The sequence below is a fragment of the Pantherophis guttatus genome, chromosome 4 (assembly GCF_059756535.1).
Source record: "Pantherophis guttatus breed Tessera chromosome 4, ASM5975653v1, whole genome shotgun sequence".
Lineage (NCBI taxonomy): Eukaryota > Metazoa > Chordata > Lepidosauria > Squamata > Colubridae > Pantherophis > Pantherophis guttatus.
This window is the reverse complement of record NC_142066.1, coordinates 127339917-127362255: the sequence shown is the minus strand read 5'-3', so window position 1 is coordinate 127362255 and position 22339 is coordinate 127339917. Positions and strand designations below refer to the sequence as shown.

At 35.8% G+C, this 22339-nt stretch overlaps 1 protein-coding gene and 1 long non-coding RNA gene across 12 annotated transcripts in view; one reads left to right on the top strand and one right to left on the bottom strand.

Moving 5' to 3' along the window:
* The window catches only part of NXPH1 (neurexophilin 1), a 186948-nt gene that overhangs the window by 87133 nt on the left and 77476 nt on the right, over positions 1-22339 (top strand). The gene's annotated exons all lie outside the window — the stretch shown is intronic.
* Positions 7635-22339, bottom strand: part of LOC132710150 (uncharacterized) — a 53988-nt gene continuing 39283 nt past the window's right edge. For all 5 annotated transcript variants that reach the window (XR_009620893.1, XR_009620892.2, XR_009620895.1 and 2 more), the window contains 2 exons: positions 11507-11652; positions 7635-7942 (listed from right to left, as the gene is read on the bottom strand). This is a non-coding gene — a long non-coding RNA (uncharacterized LOC132710150). The remainder of the gene's footprint in view (positions 7943-11506; positions 11653-22339) is intronic.

The following is a 22339-nucleotide window of genomic DNA, read 5'->3' as shown; positions in this document are numbered from 1 at the left end:
AACTGGCGGCGCCCAGGGGGAGGCCCTTCTCTGTGGGAGCCCCATCCCTGTGGAACGAACTGCCCCCGGAAATTCGTAAGATCTCCGACCTCCGGGCGTTTCGCTGCGCACTGAAGACCCTATTATTCCGCCAAGCCGGACTAACAACACAATAGTTTTTAAATTGGGATATTTAAATTTATTGGGGTTTTAAATCTGAGCCACTTTATTTAATTATTTTAAATTTTATATTGTTGTTTTGTTTGTGTTTTTAAACAGGCTGTACACCGCCCTGAGTCCTTCGGGAGAAGGGCGGTATAGAAATAAAATTATTATTATTATTATTATTATTATTATTATTATTATTATTATTATTAGACATAACTTAAATTACAATAAAAATAAAAATGGCATAAACTTCATGGGGTATTGATATAGAATTGAATTGCAGGCTGAATGGTAGGAAAAACTTCCTAACAATATGAATGCTAAAAATGGCCAAGGTAATTGTTTTGTCAGTGGAATTAATTATCCAGGAAGGTGATGGGTTCCTCTTTATTGGCTATCTTGAAGGGAAGTCTGGAGAGATGTTTATCAGAGGTGTCTTAATTTGGATTAGGTTGGATTTGATGATCTGTGTGACTCCTACTAGCTCTGTGATTCTATTTGATTATAAATAAGAATGATATATCAGCAAAGAATAGCAATAACTAGGAACCTTTCACCATAGCAGAACTGAAAGGAAAGGAATAATAATTCAGCACTAAATCAATTTATAGCAGCAAAATATCTTTATAATGAAAAATTAGATAAAAACCAATTGTCCTACATACCAATTTGAAGGTTTGCAGTTATGGGATCATTAAAAAAAATCCATAGTTAAACAGCATTTTACAATTAGGAAACACTTAGATACATTCCAGAAGTCAGCTATGTTGTAATCGTATGAACATCTAGGATTAAATTTAAGACTATCTTTATTGTTTTGCTAGAGAAATCCTCCAGCTTTAGACTTATTTCTATGCTTGCCTCCCTGTCCCCTAGTTCCTGTCTACTGTAATTATATCTAATTGATCCTGTATGTGATTTTGAATCACTGATCATTCTAGCCAGGGTCCAGCAACTGTTGGAGGGCCACAGGTTCTTTATATGAATGTAGGAATTTAACACACACTTTCCTCATCTATTTTCTGCCCAGGAGTCATTCAGTTGAACTGATTAAGCCAAAATATAAGACAGAAACAAAGAAAATCCTTTAGGAAACTTCCAATTCACTTCTGCAGTGCATTGCCTCAAGTCTCAGCAATGGCTATTGAAGCTACTGGACTTGATAGCTTCAAAGGAGAACTAAGCAAATTCATGGAGTGTAGAGCTATGAACAGCTATGAACAGAGTTATGAGCTATGAAAACTAACTGGAGCTCACCTATTGAGTGGCAATATGCCTGAAGTATGTGTTTGGCCTCCGTGTAAAACAGGACCACAGGATTAAATGATATAATGAATTTTTGGACCCGGGAAAATGCAGGGAGCCTTTTGCAGAACAAGAAAAGATGGACATTCTATTTGTATCTCATAAATGAATAGCCAACTCCCCCTTAAATCATGAGCACTAGAAGAAAAATCAAGGGTATCAGGAAGACTTCCTGATAAAACAGGCTTATAGTTCAAAAATTTCTAATTTTCAATATTCTGTAACTTAGTTTGATTTTTTTTAGAATAAACCCAACTACTGAGACTTTGTTAGAATCTGAGTTCTCTGTTCATCTCTGCTGTTATCATGTAGATGATCAGCTTAGATATAACTACTCTAATTTAAACTTATTTACTGGTAATAAATTGAATGCCAGCTAAGGTATACTTGTTCAGTTAGGGCAGAATAAAAGAGGGGACAAAGCAGGAAGTGAAATTTTAATCCCCCCTGGTTTCTGAGACACTGTTGCCTGGAATGGATGTTCCTCCTATTGCACTAGTTTCCCATTGCTTTGGCCTGTGCACCTGGTAGGGGAAAATTCAACACGCACATAAACTAGGAAGATTTTGAAATGACAAGATGCTGAAAGGATTTTTAATGGGGGAGAACTATCAGAGGAAAGGATTAAACTCCTCTGACTTCAAGCTTCTGGCTTGAAAAACTGTCAGTATATTGGAGGATTTTATGCATGAGGCTCTCAGAACTTGATGGTATTACTGAGGATACGTTGACAGGTGGTGAAGGAGACTCAAGCCAAACAAAGACATCTGCTGTTGATGTCAATAAAGTACAGTAGTCAGTCTATTACCATTAAAGACAGGACAGAAATGGCTGTTCTACCAGAGAAGAGAGGCTGTCAGAAAATTGTGAAGGCAGATCAGGAGGAGTCTATAGCAAATAGCTTATAGAACAGAAGCCAAATTTAATGCTTTTCCAGCTACAGTCAATTTTTGGTGCTGTCCAAAAATGTTGCACTACAAAGCTCCTGGAGGAATGATGCCAGGCAGAGTGACAATCTGCACATTGAAGCAGATTATAAACCACTGGGGAAAAAAAGAGCATGGATTTACCCTGTACTGGAAATAAACATAATTATTTTAAATAGCAGAATAGCACAAATCTAAGTGAAAACCATAATGAATTTGCATAATCAGTTTCTGGGAACTACCCTATTTTACCCTCTTGTTTAAAATAGCAGTATCCCAAATTTTTCATAATCATCAAAAATGTTTAGTACCACATTTTGGAAAACATTTTAGCAAAAGCTGAGTTTGTCTAATGGAAAGGAACACTGGCTCATTGTTGTGGAACAGATGGAAAGATCTGCAGCTAGCAAGAGGGTTTGGTCTTTAATAATCTAGGAAAGGGCTGGTTTACTATATTTAACTTTTTGATGTGGTTATAATAGTCTGTTGGTGATTTTGAGATCGTCTATCATAAAATCACCTACACAAATCAAGTGATGTACTATTACAGTAACATCCCAACCTCCCACAAGAGAAGCTTTAAGAACACTATTTAGATGAGTACAAACTTTCTTTTTACAACCATGTAACCCTTAATTTGGGATAGAATCAGAGTGACTGAATAGACCTCAGTGTTTACTGGCCAGATGCCCTTCCTGACGCCTATGTAGAATTCACTGCATATATTTTCTCTTTGTGCCCTGAGAGAGAGACATCTGTTGTTGCCTAGGGTTGAACTTTCAACCTTCCTAGTGGTAGATGAGCACCTTCACCACTAGGTCACCACACTGCTCTATGTAGACAAGTACAAACATGCTTCATTAACCCTAAACACCAGAAAAAGAAAACAGATCATCTATACCACATCTATCCAACAAATTGGATATACATGCAACTTCATCTGATTGCTCAACTTAATATTGGTAGTACAGTGGTCTAAGGCACCCTGTTATTAAGCTGGTTATTAAAACCAGATGCCTGCAATTACTGCAGGTTCGAATCTTGCCAAGGCTCAAGGTTGACTCAGCCTTCCATCCTTTCTAAGGTAGGTAAATTGAGGACCCAGATTGTGGGGGCAATAAGCTGACTTTGTATAAATATACAAAAGAATGAAGGCTATTGCTTAACGCATTGTAAGCCGCCCTGAGTCTCCGGAGAAGGGTGGCATATAAATCAATTTTTTTTTAAAAAAAGTCTTAAAGTTGCCAAGTATGGACACCTCCTCCTGCTGTAGCTAAAGATGAAGGAATTAAGGTATGGATCCTGAGTCTCTGGAGAAAGGCGGCATATAAATTGAAATAATAATAATAATAATAATAATAATAATAATAATAATAATAATAATGATGATGATGATGATGATGATGATGATGTTGTGGGAAAATGGTGTGGTCATCACTCTCTAAAGATGTTCAGAATAAACTTTTAAGGTCTGAAAAACAACCAGAACAGTTGGATTCATCTGAACATTGATTTGGGATAATAATTCATTGCTTTAGAAAGATGGTACTATGTATTCTGCCTAAGCTTTACCTCAAATATCTGCAAATATTCTTGTATGTAAAAATTCTGATGATTCCTTTGTGAAGCCCTTTTCCAAACAAAGTCAAATGTAAGTAACTGCTATGCCTGGAATCATTATTGCTTTGGGTAGAGAGAAATTAAATTCTATAACAAGATTTAATTAGGCTTCTCTGTGTGTCAAATATTTTAAATCTCTGTTCCTCTTATTCTTCTGTAGTTCCTTAGAATAAAGATGAACTGAAATGTGACCTTGTGCAGTACATTTCAATTTAAAAAAAAAATTGTGAGGACATGAAACCTTCCAAATCTTAATATTACTACATATCACTCCTGCCAGGTCTCTAGATTTATGACAAGCCCACTTTTTTGTTAAGTGAGGAAGTATATTGTTAACTAGCTGACATCTAAATTACTGGGTATTTGAGAACATCTCATAGAGATGAATAGATGCAGCATCCAAGAGTCGTTTCTGAATCAATCACAGTTCTCATTTTCTGAGTTCTCTCCGCAGCCATAACAGCTAGAGATATGGTGAAAAAAATAAACCGAAGTGGATACTCTGTACAACAAGACAGCTCCTTTAGAAAAGTGCCCTCATGCTGTACATTATGGAAATGTCTTACTTGAAAGGAGCAAATATTTTGCTTTTCAAAAGGAGAGGCAGAGATCAATAGGACAAAACAATAAAAACAGTTCCTTTATATAAGAAATGGCTATCCTTTTAAGGTAGGGCAAAAAAAAAAAGATTCATTTTCTGATAGCCTATGAAAAATGCTGCCAACTGCCACTGTCCTGAAAACAAACAACAACCCCCTCCAAAAATGAAACGATCTGAGAGCTATATAAACTGATTATACAGATCGTTCTGTAAAGGGTGTATATGTAATGCAAGAAGGAGTATGAGAGACTTTACACGCATCCACCCACCCAGCCACGCACACACAGGGGGAGGGAGGGAGGGAGGGAGAGAGCGACTCAGGGAGAGACAGAGACAGAGACAGAGAGAGAGAGAGACAGACACAAAGAGAGAGAGAGAGACAGACAGACAGACAGAACAAATATAAATATTAAGTAAATATGATAAGGTGATAATGGGCATGCCTTGGTTGCACTGGTTATCAATTTGCTTCTGGGTGTGTGATACAAAATGCTGATCATTGTCAATAGCATAGAGCTTGGTTGCTTTAGGGACCACGTCTCCCAGAGTATCTGTCCAGCTAGCCTGATGGGGTTGGTGTGTTCTGAATTCCTTCATTTAGATCATTCTCATCCCCAGCATCTTTGAGATGTATGGACTTTACTCCCAGAATTCCCCAGCTAGCTTGGACAAAGTAATCGAAAATGAATGAAGTAGAATAAACAAAATAATAGTAGTAGACAAAGTAATAGAAAATGAAGAAGCTAAAACAGAGAAAGTAATAGAAAATGAAGAAGCTAAAACAGAGAAAGTAATAGAAAATGAAGAAGTAAAGTGTTCTGGGACTTTAGAATTCAAACAGACAAGCATCTACCACATAACACCCAGGCTAAAAAACAGTCAATAAGAAAGAACAAAATGTTTGGCTAATGGATGTGGCAGAACTTGGAGACAGCAGAATAGAAGAAAAAGAAATGGAGAAAAGCACAAAATGCAAAGACCTGCAATAGAAATAGAAAGACTATAGCAAAAGAAAGCAAAGGTAGTACCAATATTAATAGACACCATTGATGCAATCCTAAAACAACTGGAGCACCACTTGAACACAATTGACAAAATCAGCATCATTAATTGCAAAAGACAAATTTACTCAGAACAGCTTGCACCCTGCTACAATATCTTTAACATCATCAGATAACAATATCTGCATAGCCCAAATCTTTGAGAAGGACTCAGTAGGTGGATAAAAATGCCAAATTCAGAATAAATATCTTGTTGACTGTGCAATGAATCAAAACAATAATAATAAGCCATAACAATTTCTTGAAGTATTTTTTGTATCTAATTGTAGAGCAAATGATAAAGTATAACTGGAGAATTAGTTCTGATAGCGATATGCTTTTTTATATAGAAAAGTGGTTGCCTCTCTTCTCCCTATTCCTCCTGACTGAAGGAAAATCATGCAAAATCATTGTAATTACCACCTGAGACATCACTTTCTTTTGTCACTGTTTGAAAAGCACTGGCAGAAGCCTGCTATATTTGTACCCAAGACATATTTCTTCAGCATATGTTGACATTTTATACAAGGGTTATTGTATTTCTAAATTGTCATGTTTCCCAACATGAGACATCTGTGCAGATAGACAATAGTTGGGAAGGATAAATATAAAAAACATAATAAATACAACCATAGCTTTTCATACTAAAAAATTGGTTGCAGATATGATCAGCTATTTTATTCGATTAATTGAGTTTTGTAATACATTGTCCAGTATATATTTCAAAATAACATTTTCAAAATTTCTCTTATAAAATAATCTGTTAGAATGGTAATTTTTTCTGATCTTAAGTTTTGGAATTACATTAATATTCCCAGAAACACCAGCTAATAGATAACATGGAAATACATCTTTCGGATGCTGTCTGTTCCTTGTCTTTTTTAAAACAAATTCTTATTAATTTGATATGGACAAAATGACAAATTCTCATATTATTATTATTTTATTTCTGAAATATGTTATCTTTTTCTATAGATGGTGATATAGATAGGTAGATAAGTAGAGCCGAGGTGGCGCATTGGTTAGAGTGCAGCACTGCAGGCTATTTCAGCTGACTGCTACCTGCAGTTCAGCAGTTCAAATCTTACCGGCTCAAGGTTGACTCAGCCTTTCATCCTTCTGAGGTCAGTAAAATGAGGACCCAGATTGTTGGGGGCAATATGCTGACTCTGTAAACCGCTTAGAGAGGGCTGTATACACTATGTATACAGCTATACACTATGAAGTTTTATATAAGTCTTAAGTGCTACTGCTATTGCTATAAACTAACTCCATTTTATTCTAATCAGCATGGTTATTATTTTAATACTTATTATTTATTTAGTGTATGGCGTTAGTATATGAATGCCAGGAATCAAACTATTATTACAGAATAATAGTTTGTTCAGTTCACACTCGTATTATCCAGGGTGCATTACAGGGGGCAAACTAGCTCCGTATATAAAGCAGCTAATTCACCCCCGTAGTGCACCCTGGATAGTATGAGTTCTAGGGAGTGTCAGTGTCATTTGGAGCTTTTTCTCTAATGGTTTTCACCTCACATTCAGGCCAGTTCGACACCAGTTGGTTTCTTCATTTGGCTGTTAGTCTCACCAAAGTAGTACCTATTTATCTACTTGCATTTACATGCTCTTGAACTGCTAGGGTAGCAGAAACTGAGGTGACTGCTGGGATCTCAATTCTGTGATGCAGTGCTCGGACTGGAATTGATGCAATGCAGAGAGCCAACCTTTTCTATCAACAAATCCAGCATCTCTTTTAGATGGCTGAGCCATTGTGCCTCTAATTTTAATACTTAAATAATATTAAATGAGCTTTTCTTTTTTCTTTTTAATCAGGCCTGGCCAGCATTTCTTAAAAAGTTGTTCTTTTATATCAGAAATTAAAAGATTACTGAAAAATGAATTAATAATATGAGACTTATAGATGCCAGAGATATTGCCTGCAAATTGCTCAACTTGAATTAAAACAATATTAATGCTTAAATATCAAAAATTTGATCAACCATGAAATCACATTTTATTCAAAATTTCTGATGAAAATGCCAAAGAATTTTGTTTACAAAATTTTGTTATACAACTTTTGTTGTATAAAATTGATATTTTTATGGAATCCTGTGAGATAAAGTGCATCCACTGGCACAAGGGCCAATAGTTCAAAGGTTAGGGCTAGAGTCCAGGAAGTACAGGCCTTCATAGATCATATAAGCACAGTGGATTCAAATATCAAGTTCATCAGGGAAAACACCAAGACGACAGGCTGATGTTCTTAGAATGTGAGGATCCGATTGGGACCTTGGCAACCTAGAAATAAAGATATATAGAAAACTCAAACCAATATCTGCTCTTTGACTCCCACCAGTCTCTCAACACAAACTAGGAGTCATCAGGAAACCACATCATAGGGCAGAAAACATCCCTAGTTCCAGGGATGCCCAAAAGAAGGAAAACAGACACTTGAAGACAGCTCTTAAGGCCTGTGCTCTTAATAAAATAAGTCACTGTCAAGATCCAACAAAAGAATGGCAGGTAGAGTTGAAATTCAGAGTGAATAGAACCTGGTCATTCCTTACATCGGAGAAGCTAAAATGGATATTTGGAAAACACCACATAGCCTTATATTTCAAACTCACCAATATAAAGACAGAGGCTTGTCCACACTAAAAAGTGGACACCAACATAAGAAGGATATTCTTCTTAAGTTGAATATTCTTTAACATAAGAATAATGCAGTGTATACAGTCCAGCAAGGAGTGTTCAGAGCTCTATATAGCTCAAAACTAAGCAGCCTTTACTTAATCAGAAGGCCCAGCACAGGATAAATAAAACCACAGGACCAGAATCAGCAGTATACCTTCATTTAAAAGAAAAAGGTACTCTTTTGAAGACAATAATATTTACATTTTGGACAAGGAAGATAGTTTGAGAGAGGAGTGAAAGAATCCATTTATGCCAAGGTCACAGACACAGGGTAAACCTCCAGGTGGTCTCAATGATTCTCTAAAAGAATGCAAATGACCAGCTGTCTGCAAGGAGTATAAATCCTTCCATTCCCCACCATCCAGTCAGAGCTGAAGAAGCTTCTTGTATGAGAAGCAAAACATTTTCAAAGAAAAATCAGAAAGTCTAGTTGCCTCTTGAAAAAGCACCTTTGGGACGACCATGACCTGGATGACTGCAAATCTCTACAGACATCCCACTCAGAGACATACTCTTCATTTCTGTCTTTTTAAGAAACTGGAGGACAAAAACTATTTACTGTAAAAAGATGCCACGTGAGCATGTTTTGGAGGTTTATTTTAAATGGAATCATTGGTTTGGAATTGGAAACAAGTGAGGATTGGGGTGTGATTGGCAATATAGCTTCCTCTCAGTATAGTACAGTTCAGTAATTAATGCTGATTCCCAGCCCTGAGATCACCATCTAGCATTAATGGAATGGATTAGTCTCAAGGACATTAGAAATATTCCTTTTTTTTTTTTTTTACTTTGGGGATCATCTTAGCCTTTTGAAGTAGTCCACGGAAGAAACATTAATCGGGAATATCAGCATTATCTTGAATGTAAAGTTACATTAAACAAAATCTTGGAAGACATAAAGTATTTCTTCATTCCTCCCTTTTTAGACTCTGGAAAAACTAGGGAGAATCCCTTCTGAAATGCTTCCCAATTTCCCCTCACTTGCAGACTGAACTGTCTCCTATGAGATCATTGCCTAAACCAGGGGTCTGCAACCTTAAACACTCAAAGAGCCATTTGGACCTGTTTCCCACAGAAAAAAAAACACTGGGAGCCACAAAACCCTTCCCGTGCCTGATAATTTCTAGAGTGGCCACAAAACTAGCATATGTAGTTGAATTAAACGTTCTGTTTTCTTCTGAAACTTTTCTTTTCTTGGATTTATCCATCCATGTTGGCCTACCGGGGGTTGAAAAGCTCAATAAATCATGTGCCGGTGGGTGTTGCACATTGGTGGTTGTGACACATATTTTGAGTGATAGCAGAGGGGTGAAAGAGCCACATGCGGCTCCAGAGCCAAAGGTTGCTGACCCCTGGCTTAAACCATGGGTGTCAAACTGGTGGCCAACTGCCGGATGCATCATGCATAGGCCACGATCACTCCAGCTCCACAAACAGAAAAAATGTTGCAAAATATCACATGATGGCAATGTGATGCTGCAAGTTTGACATCTATGGCCTAGACTGTCCTCCTGTGTTACAAGTTCATACCTATATACCATCACAGATCAGCACAGAAATGATGACTTTAACTCAACTTTGGAAAAAAAAAAGGCTTGGAACTCTAGGGTGAGGCTGGGAATGGTGGGACTCTAGGAATGAATCAGATTAAAATATATTATTGAATCAAAATGTATTGAAGCTTGGAGTAAGCACTATCAAAATATGTTCTAGTTATTTTAGTAGCTACTTGAACTGACTATAAATTTGAAAGATCTGTTTTTCATGTCTGTTTCTTTGTACATTGTCACTAAAATATAAGATAGTTTATATGCTTATAGACCTAAATGCATTGTGAATTTATGGGTGAATCATTGTGTAATTGAATGGCTGTTCAAACAGAATATATTTCTCTTGCTCTCTAATCAATAGGTTAATTAACAGTTTGTTTTGTTCAGCTGTCTTCTTCTCATACTTATATCCATTCACAATTCTATTTTATTGATTACATTTGTAATTAAAGCACACCAATTGTAAATATTAACAATTGCAGATTTGGCCGTTTCAATTAACTGCAGCAATGAATTTACACCAGGGGTGGGTTCTAATTTTTTTTACTACCGGTTCTGTGGGCGTGGCTTATTTTGTGGGTGTGGCTTGGAGGTCATGTGTCTAGGTGGGCGTGGCTAGCTGGTCAGAGTCATTTCTGAAAGGTCCTCGCACTTACGACCAAGTCCTCACACTTACGACCCGACTCATTTGTTTGCTTTTAACACTGATCAGCTGTAGGATGGCCCTTTGAAGCCCTGCAGCAAGAGTTTAAACAGTTTTTTTCCCTCTAGTCATCAGCTGGGCCTCAGGAGGCAGCAATAGATTGGGGGTGGGACCAAATAAAAGGTAAGAATAACGTGGGGTGGGTGGGTGGGGGGAGAGGGGGGGGAGAACCGGTTCGGTGACATCATATCGTCACCGCTACCGGCTTGGCCCAAGCAGACCGAACCTGGAGGAACCTACCACTGATTTACACCTATATTTTAGACACTGTTTTCCCTTGTTTAATCCCAAATAAAACACATATAGTTCATTTATGATTCAAATATATACAGTTCATTTTTGATTCAAATATATATAGTTCATTTGTGATTCAAATGGTTACAAGTGGGATCTGTATGTATGATGGATGAATGTGTCACTTCTATTTTTGTCAGGTCTACTCAACCTTTTGGTAGCCAGAAGCTCAATTTAACTGTTTTTTTTTTTAGTGGGGGAGGGAAAGAATAATGAGTGTGGTGTTTATACTTAGTAGGCAACTCTAGTTTAGGTTCAAAGTATAATTTTTACATATTTCTTTTGTTGGCATGCTAGAGACTGAAGGCTCTAGTTTTGGCATCTGTGTCATTAACATGTGGTAACAGAATCAGGGGTGCTTTAGGAATTGCCAGAATGTTGTCAGGGGCAGGGAAGAAAGGATTGGCAGCAACTTGTAGTTTAGATCTGCAAGTTGATTATCTCTTATTTAAATCCCCCTTTTAAAAATCTGGTACTTTTGTTTTGCTTATAAAAAAAGCAATGTAAATTCTTGCAATTTTTAGCCAGATGAAATTCTAAATCGATAATGTTTTAGGTGTGACTAAGTTAATTATGTTTAGTGGCATTTATTTTGTGATTAATGACGAGAAATAATCTTACAATGCAAAAAATAGCACCTCTCATTTAGCATCAGAAGTTGAAAAAAGTCAGCAAGCTTGTAGATATAGAAGACCTGATAAAATGCTGCTTCATTGGACACCATCAATTTCTGAACAAGCATATCAGTTATTCTGAATGGAAATATTCTAAAACAGAATACAGAATTAGTAGAAATTAGTGCAAAAGGTCGTCTGGGTATAGACAAGATACATGAATTATATTATAATTTTAGCTTTCTTCTGTTTATCATTTTTAAAAAATATAATTGCTTTCTTCCCTTCTCTCTTTGTGTTATAATGAAGAGCATAATTTTACAAGAAAAATTGGGAAAAATAGAAGTTGGCTCTACTATTGGCAGAATGATACAACTATTGGGTGATAGTTGTGGGATGCACAGCAGCACCAATGAACTTGGTATCTCTTAGATACATATCCAGCATTCTTATTTGGAAAAAGGACCGATAGGAGTTGGTTGTATTTAGAGGATTCCAGGTGAGTGAAGCTAAAATAGAGAACACAAGCTTGATAGATTGTGATAGTTTCACTTATTATGAGTCAGTTTTTAATATTACATAGTTTGAAAGCTGCATATCTGCTGGAAGTTGATGAGACAATAACCTGATAGAACAGGAAGAATTTGTTGTTCTTTACTTCCTTGATGTGGAGCATCAAAAGTGGTAGAAACATGCATTTTTCTACCAGACCATCACTATCAACTGAATGATTGATTTGGGTGCTAAAGGATGCAATATCTCTAGGTTGCAAGGAGAAAAAGAATAATTTTAACAGCAATGATTGAAAACTTGGAATTATTCCACTATTTCAAAGACTTATTTTTTAAGCAATGAGAGTTCACAGAGAAATCTCCTTAGGGGAACATAAAAGTCCTGGCATCTGTACTCTGTTTTGGGAACAAAGCTTCGGAAGAGCTATCTATGTTGCCTAATGAACCAAGAATCAAAACCTTGGATTACATTACTGTTATGATTTCTTAGTCCAGTAGAGTCTCTTATCAAAATGTGGTCTCATTAAGATCAAGTAGCCCTCTTCAATATAGCATTAAAATGTATTACACTAACTTAGCGGAAACGAAATATAATTATCTGAAAAATTATTGTCTGCTGGGTTAAATGCATGTTGCATCTAAAATAGATTGACTCAGCAGTCTGGATTTTCACATGTATGAAGGTTGCCTGTAGCACCAAGTAGATCCAGGTATTATTTTTATTGGCTCGTGCATGTTTACTCAGGAGGTGTTAGAGGGCAGAGTCTCAGAATTCAATGGTTTCTCAATCAATATCTACTAAATATTCACTAAGGACTGATTTTTCAGACTTGCAAAAGCAGGATCCTTTGAAAGTAGGGATAATTTGACGGTGTTAGTCAATTGCATTAAGTGAATAACTTGGTCATGCTAGTCTATTGCTAAGAGCTGAGTTAATTCCTGAATTTCAATAATGAAATTGAAATTATCAGTTACTATCTATTTTTTCTACAAATAGGGAAAGTAATAATAAAATAAAGTTTGCTCATTTATTGGAATCATCCATCACTATAAAATCCCAAATAATATCATTTAAATAGTGGTAATTTCTTCACTTTGGAGTTAGAGATGCCAGACAATATAGTTCGGTCTAATTTTAATAACTATGACCTAATTTATATTTTCTGAACAAATATGTAGATTATTATGGTTACTTTTAAGATTGTGGTTTACCTAATTTTTTCACTCACAAATTGCGTACAAAAATATATACATAATAATAATAATAATAATAATAATAATAATAATAATAATAATAATAATAGTAATTTTATTTCTATACTGCCCTTCTCCCGAAGGACTCAGGGCGGTGTACAGCCTATTAAAAGCACAAGACAAACATCAATTAAAATAATTTAAAATTATTAAATAATTCAGCTCAATTTAAAACCCCAGAAATTTAAAACACCCAATTTAAAATTATTATGTTGATAGCCCAGCCTGGCGGAACAACAGGGTCTTGAGTGCACAGCGAAATACCCAGAGGTCGGAGATCTTATGCATTTCCGGGGGCAGTTCATTCCACAGGGCTGGGGCTCCCACAGAGAAGGCCCTCCCCCTGGGTGTTGCCAGCTGACATAACTTGGCCAATGGCACCCTGAGGAGACCCTCTCTGTGGGAGTGAACTGGCCGGTGGGAGGCTATTTGTGGCAGAAGTTGGTCTCGAAGGTACCCAGGTCCTATGCCATGGAGCGCTTTAAAGGTGGTGACCAACACCTTGAATCGCACCCGGAAGACCACTGGGAGCCAGTGCAGCTTGCGCAGGAGGGGAGTCATGTGGGCACAATGAGTTGCGCCCATAACTACCCGCGCGGCCGCATTCTGGACCAGTTGGAGCCTCCGAGTGCTCTTCAAGGGGAGCCCCATGTAGAGAGCATTACAATAGTCCAGCCGGGAGGTGACAAGGGCATGAGTGACCATGCGCAAGGCATCCCGGTCCAGAAAGGGCTGCAACTGGTGAATCAGGCGAACCTGATAAAAAGCCCCCCTGGCCACGGCCATCATATGCTCTTCTAAAGACAGCCGTGCATCCAGGAGGATACCCAGATTGTGAGCCCTCCCTGGGGGGGGCAAAGATTCACCCCCAATAGTCAGCGATGGCACCTGCTGACTATATCGGGACGCTGGATATGTTGTGCTCAAAAGAAAACATATTAGAAAAAGATGCATACAAAATATATGTAATAGGGAAAATATTATAAATTGTAATTTTTAGTGGAATTTAAAAAAACAAAACAAATGATGCTAAATTGGATAGAACTGATCCATGATTAGAAGTCTCTAAAACTGATATTAACTGAATATTGATTATTTTGGCATTTCTGCTATTGACAAATAATTAAGCTATCTAGGAGCATGAAACAATGATAAATACAGCTTAAATATTTAAGCCTAAATATAATCACAGGACTGAACATTTTGTTGTTTTCATCATTTAAGCTCAGGTTAAATGCAGAGAAGGCATAGGACATTTATTTTTTTCTTTATTTTCTCTGTTGAATATCTACAAGCTATATAGCACAAAGACAATGAAGCTGGCACATTTATTTATTTATCAACATTAAAGAGCCACATCTTGTAAAAACTGGAAGATTCCAAATGTGCTTTTAATATACATTTTTAAAGGTTCTAACCTTTTCAATTTTCACTGTTTATTCTTCATGTATTCTAAAATTGCTTACTCTGGCAACTGATTGCCTTTCTTTCTTTTAATCTTCTGAATGCTCTTCTCATACAAGAGATTGAAGAACTCTTCCAGAAGAAAGGTCAGGAGAAATTCAAATTCACTGATCCTGGTGAAATCGTTTTGAAAAGTTAATCCTTATTTAAATTCTATTAATTTCATTTGGAGGTTAAGTTCAACCCATAATCTAAATATTACATGGAAAGAGATATTTCAGTCTTAAGCCATGGAAAGCCAGTCAGCAGACTGGAGGGATGGATCAAGAAACTTTAGACAGTGGAAACAAATCATAGCAATCTGACCCACATCCTTGGATGGGTCATCAGATGGAACATCAGAGCATAAATGAAAAATTTCCAGTTTATGCTCTGGGTCCCCAGATGATCTATTTGTCACATATTGGAAAAAATGAATTTATTAGAATGTACCTACTAACCCTTTGACATTTTAATGTTCTTATTTATTACCTTGGGTGGTTGGAAGGATCTTTGTCTGTCTCTTTTAACCTATCTATATTTAAAAACCAAAATTGCAACCAAAGACTTACCTTTGGCTCACTGAACCTATCATAACTGTCCAAGGTCTTCTTGAATTGCAATTTTCATAGAGTGATTTGCTTTGCCCCATGAGCAAATAGAATATAAATATTTGAACCAGAGGCATTCAAACATAGCATTAACTATGACTTAGTGTTATGTATGAATTTGTGATACCTTAAAAATAGCTATTTCTTAATGGTGATGAAACTAGGATATTGGACCAGAGATTGTTTTGACATTGTTACATCTTATTTCTCAAACCATTGAATATTGCTATACTTTAAAAGGTAGTTTGATCATGGAGACGGCTATCAGTTTTTGAACTTATGATATAGGATTCTACAGTAGAAGTTTACATTTTGGAGGGGGGGGGCAGTCTAACAGTGTTATTTAGTTTTTGAATAAAGGATTAGTGGTTGTGTTTCCATAGTGCACTCTCTGAGTAGTTTACAATGCCAGAGTATTGCCCACAAACAATTTGGGTCCTCATTTTACTGATCTCAGAAGGAAGGAAGGCTGAGTCAATCTAGAGTCAGTCAGGATCGAAAATTGCAGTTATCCTGCAATTTTGCATTTTAACTACTGCATCACCACAAATCCTAAAATAGGATTGATAGGGCAAAAGTAAATTTGACTAAACATTATATTAATTATTTATTTATTAAATATAGTTTCATTATTAAATTATTAATATAATTTATTTTTATTTATTAAAAAAATATGGCAGCAAATTTTAGAAAGACTCTGAGCTGTTCCCAAGTTTTTGAGGGCCTCCAGTACTGCATTCTTCTAGGAAAGTATTTAATAAAAATAATTGTTTCATGTTATATTAAAACTGATCTACTGCATGCAAACCATTACAAGAAATGTTTGTCATTGTAAAATTATTCCTGGCTGAGGACAGAATTATAAAAATGTTATAATTTATTGGAGAACTAATCACTTTATTGTTGATTACATCAACATGATTATGTTCCTCATGTAATAATTTAAACTTTATTCACATGGTAGATTAAGCAGAAAGATTTAGCTTGTTTCTTTTTTTTTAATGTAATAATTTCGGTCAACCATTATCAAAGCATGGTTCAACTATTCTGATAAATGTAATGATTTGGGAATGAATGCCATGTATTGGCAAAGTGTACACTTTATAGGAAATCTTAATTCAAACTAGAATTGCAATAGTATTTGTGATTACATAAGGGTTCGTGATAGCTAACTATTGGTAACAAGCTAATCAGCCCAGCATAGTTTATTTTGAGAGTTTCTAAACAAGTTAATTTCCAAATAAAAGGAGTTAGATAAAGCATAATTTTCTCTTATCTGAATGCAGATCGCAATAATCAAACAATCATGCACTCAGGTAAAAGATAAATACTTTAAGACATGATTTGATAATTGTTCATAATATCTTACTCAAGTTGAAAAAAATCCTTTAAAAATGTTTTATCATTAAATCACAAAACTAATTTGGGTTTAGCTGTGGCAAGAAATTTCACTCTTCATTAAAAAGAAGAGTACAGTAACACAAAAATATTTCATTAATGCAGAATGTTTTAGAACTGGGCACAGCATGTAGAATTGGGTTAATTTCTCAATGAATATTTCATTACGTTACTGAATTTCTCACTTTGCTATGATAATCCCATAAGGCTATAATAACTATATTAAACAATCTTGCATGGTGTTGATTTTTGTTTAAATAAACATTTCAAGGAAATGAACCAAACTGTTTTGAGAATAGTAAATTTAAGACTATTTTAAGATCTTGAAACTGTATGTAGAAAATGTGTAGGAAAATCGGTAGTTCTGTAAATATGAAAGGCAGCAATCATAATGTAAGAAATGACAGTCTATATAGTCATTTTGAAATGTGTAGAAAAGAACCAATTATATACAGGCATAAACTCAACTCTTAGCATGAACAGCCAGCTTTTATATACAGTAGTAGTAGAAAAACAAGAAGCTTCAACAGTTATCTAAATAGAAGGAAGAGACTATGTACAGAAAGAAAGGCTGATCTCATCAAAACAGTAAGACAATTGTTTCCTTCTGGCAAAGAATTATGAATGATTTAGATGTTACCCATGCATCTAAATCTTTGATATAAAAAAACTTTTATTTTTCAGTAAGGCTGGATACAGAAGCTGAAATGAATGTGAGAATTGTGAATTTTTATTTCACCTGAAAATGTATTGGATTGGAGATGATGATAGTGGTAATGAACTAGTATATGTATTAGAAACCAATTGTATTTCCATAGTGTGACAGGCTCTGGATTTGGAAACATTGTTTGTCTGGAACAGGACCTAGAAGAAATTCAGTGAAATATCTATTAAAGTATGAACTTTTTCCTCAAAGGAGTGTTTTCATGAGAATTTTTATATGCATTAGAATTGCCAATGATAATCCCTATAACAATATTCAGACAAGTGTAAAATCCATGTAGGTTGAAGCATTGTTGTGGTTTCTTTTCTTTTTTGTGGAGCAAGTATCTTCATCAGATTTTAACATGCTTTATGTGATACCTATTTTTATTTTCTGCTGGAAAGAAACAATTTGGTTTATTTGAATGGAAGTTGTCCCATCTGGATGATGTACGAGAATGAAATATTAACTTTCATAGAACAATAATAAAATTGACCTGATGGATAAACCAAATAAACCAATTTTGACCTGAAAAATGGAAACATTTTTCTTGCATAGGAACTTATAAAGACTGAATTATTATAGTATCTCTACTTTAACACATGGTGTATTTAGTTGGAAGCCTTTGACATTTTTTTTTCCTCCTAACTTGAAATCCTGTGCAAGAAATATATTTGTGCTAATGGCTCCATTGCTAGAGATGTATTTATAGTCCATAATGAATTAAACTTCTATTTAGAATTTTGCAAATGGAATGTTTTACACACAGGTTTTTCCAATTGTCTGCTATACTTGGTAGTGTAGGTATCTGATTCTTCAGATTTACCAAACACCCTTCCTACTTAATATTTGATCACCCAACTTCGCTAATCTTTTCCCTTTTGTATTCTTTGGGAATTCATGTATTTTATTTAAATATGTAAGAAGAGATTAATAAAAATCAAAGGTAAAGATCTTAAAGCACAAATCCCTGCAAAATAGAGAGGTGAAAATTTGTCAGATATGGTTGGAATACACTTTAAAAAGTCTGAAGGCTCCTTGAGAATTATGGATTGCTTAGAGATATGCATCCAATTGCTTTTCTCTGCTCTGAGAATAAGTTGGAAGGCACATCTTGATTTGTTCCAGTAACTGAAAAATAATACTCATACTGTTGGAGGACAAAAGGAAAATGATTTATTTAGTTCCCTTAAAGATGGAAAATTCAATAGTGTGATGAAGCTTTCCCCTTTATCTGGTTATGAAAATGCAGAGTAGCCCAGCTACCGAAGGTACCTATTCTAAAGAAGAATGACAGAGCTGCATTGCCAGCCAGGTGGGAAAAATAAATATGAGAGTTACAGATAAAGGGAACAACTCTTTTGACTGTCAACGGTAGAGGAAGATATTCATCTGGTAGGCTGGAATGATTTTGTTCTTATCCACTAAAACAGATTCTCTGAGGTTGTTGTTATATTGTTTTAACCTGGCATTTTGAAGCATATACTTACTAGTGATGTGTATGTGAAAGAACCTGTATCACAATAATGAGGGATGCAATTTGAATACTGCCACTGAGATATGTTAATAGGGATGATTATGATAAAAACAGAAGCTTATTAAAATACAGGACTGTACATGAGCTTTTACAGCATTTTGTTTCTGCATCTTCAGAAGGATGATTAGAAAGAGGATGGTTCTTTAATCTGCTCTTGTTCAGCTGTTCACTTTCTAATATGAGACTCTTTCCCCTGGAGAGATTCTTTTTATTCCACAGTAATATTTAATACCCTCAAAGTATTTAGGAAAGCAACAAATTTAAAATGCAGGTAGTCCTTGATTTACAACCATGTTTAGTGATCATTCCAAGTTACAATAGCACTGAAAAAAAGGGACTTACAGCCAGTCTTTGCAATTACAACTGTTGCAGATCCTCAACACAATTTTGTTCACATGAACAAAATTCAGGCACTTGGCAGTCAGTATGTACTTATGATGATTGGAGTATCCTGGCATCACACAATCCTTTCAGCCAGCTTCTGATAAGCAAAGTCAATGGGGTAGCCAGATTCACTTAATGACTTCATGATTTACTTAATAAATGCAGTGATTCACTTAACAACAGTGGCAAAAAGTTGGCAAAATTGAGTGTGAGTCAGTTAGCAACATCCTTTCTTAAGCAATGAAAATTTTGGTGCCAATTGTGATAATAAATCAAGGACTCTGTTATTAGAATCAATCAAGCACTATTACTTTATTGCCTATCAATGCTTTTATTGTCTGACTATGCAATTCTTCTGTGAGTTTGAGGGAATTTTCATTTGGATATACACAGTGGTAGGATCCTTCCGGTTTAACAACCGGTTTGGTGATTGCGTTTCGCCCAAGCTTGATATTTTAATGTTATAAAAAGAATGATACATCAAATTTAATTATTTTGCAAACACTAAAATTTTTCATTCCTTTTGAAAATGGAAATGCTTAAAAATTTATATCTGATTTACAACTTGGAGAAAATGCATTGGAAGGGAAAGGAGAAAATATATTGGGCTTCAACTAAATAACATTGATAGAGATATCAATGGAAATCAATCCGTATTGAATTTTTATTATTTTTCTTCTCAATCTTTTATTTAAGATGAGAATTAAAAAAAAGCCTTTTATTGATTCCCCTAATATCATCCTCTAATAAATCTATCTACTGTAGTCATTTAGAAACAGATAATTCAATAGGAGTGTGACCAGAAAAAAAGCTCTAAAAATGTATGAGCACATTTGTCAATGCATTTGGGTTACAAAATTTGATCTATATCCCTCAACCCACTTTTGTTCAGCATCTTGCTTTATACAAATTCACTTAAGTGAAATTTTCAGGGCACATAGCTCTGGAGTTTTTCAACCTTTAAGATATGTGGACTTCAACTCCCATAACTACTGAGCTAGCATGTATGAAGATTTAGGATTACCTACTGTTTTTTTCTGGTATCTATAAGACAAGGATTATAAATCCGTGATGGTGAACCTATGGCATGCGTGCCACAGGTGGCACGCAGCGCCCTCTCTGTGGGCACATGAGCCATCGCCCCAGTTCAGCCCTGCTGCGCATACGCATGTGCCTCCCGCCAGCCAGCTGGTTGTCAGGTTTCTGCCACACATGGATGGGCGGGCAGGACACATGTGGGAGCCATGTACGCATGTGGGGGGGTGCATGTGGGGGCCATGTGCACATGCGCAGGGGTGGGGCATGTGCAAGGGCTGCACGTTCATTGCATTTTGGGAGTTTGGAAACACACGCATGTATTCACGTGCACATGCTTTGGGCATTCGGTCTGGAAAAGGTTAGCCATCACTGTTATATGTCAAAGGTGAAAATGAATAAGGCATTTCAGAATAGTTAGATGTTATGAGTTATGCCTTGACTTTTCACACTTTTGTACCACTAAAGTGGTACAAATAAAGTTTCTTGAACCTATTTCAACAGTATGATTAACAGTATGATTAACAGTATGATTAACAGTATGATTCAGCCTTATGTTTCTTGATGAATGTATCTTTTCTTTTATATTCACTGAGAGCATATGCACCAAGACAAATTCCTTGTGTGTCCAATCACACTTGGCCAATAAAAAATTCTATTCTGTTCTATTCTATTCTATTCTATTCTATTCTATTCTATTCTATTCTGTTCTGTTCTGTTCTGTTCTGTTCTGTTCTGTTCTGTTCTGTTCTATTCTATTCTATTCTATTCTATTCTGTAGTTGAAATATATTTGAATGTCTGACAAGGAACCCACGTTGATGGGTTAGTGAAAGAGGTACATTTACATACTGAATTATGCACGCCTAGTGTCCACTTCCTCAGTGTATATTATCTGAATGAAATGAATGTAAGGAAAGGACAGAATGGAGCAATTTAATCAGGAGAGTTATTTTTTATATGGTGTTCCTTTCCTCAAAATGTTTTTCATAAATGTTTTGCCTTCTCAGGCTCTGGAAAACACATGTTGTCAAACTGAACACCTTATTTAGAGGTTGGGTGGGCTATAATTATGCAGGAAGTTATCAAACAAATTGCATATGTTTAAATGCAAAAAAGGAATAACGTGCCTTGTTTTGGAAGAGAACCTTCACATAAAAAATGTGCTTGGGAGGCAGTGTGGAGGCAAAGTACAGGAATATATATCTATATATAACTTAGTAAAGATTTCTACACAATTGATTTGATATTGTTCTTCCACAATAGTGAAAGGCAATAAGGCGAGAAGGGAAAGAAGATTCCAGGGTCCACTCTACTTGTAGATGTTTGAAGCTAAAAATGCTTAGTTCTTTTAAGGCTGATTAAAATGAACTATTTTCTTAGGCCAGGATTTTGGTTGGAACTGATGGATATTCTAGAGCACAATATCTGGAAGATTCCTGATTGGTGAAAACTACCCTGTAGTAGGATGAGTACATTATCTTGGCTTGAGAGGCTGCGATTTTCTCTTCCAGTCAGCTGGAAGAAAGGGGCATGACTATTTTTCATTATAGGGCTGGTAAAGCTGAGTAAGGGAGTGGAAAACCACTGGGGAGCAAAGAAGTTAAGATTTCTTCCCTCCAAACACTTTCCCACAGGCTGAAAATTATGTCAGTAAAATTTGGCTGCAAAATGGCCACATTTTAAAAGTCTATTTGGAATCATTGAGACTTTGGTGAGAAGATTAAATGTAGAATGGGAAAAATCATGCCACTCAAATTATATTTATGGGCCGGCAAATTTCAGCAGTGTTATATCAATAGGAGGCTGGAAAACTGTGTAAATGTCTACCCGATCTGAAGGAATATGACTAAAAATTGACAGAAAAGAATCCCATATATCTGAGTTATTGTCAGCCCTCAGAAATAAACTGGACAGAATATAGGCCTAGATGAATTAACTCTACTCTATTATAAGATTACATT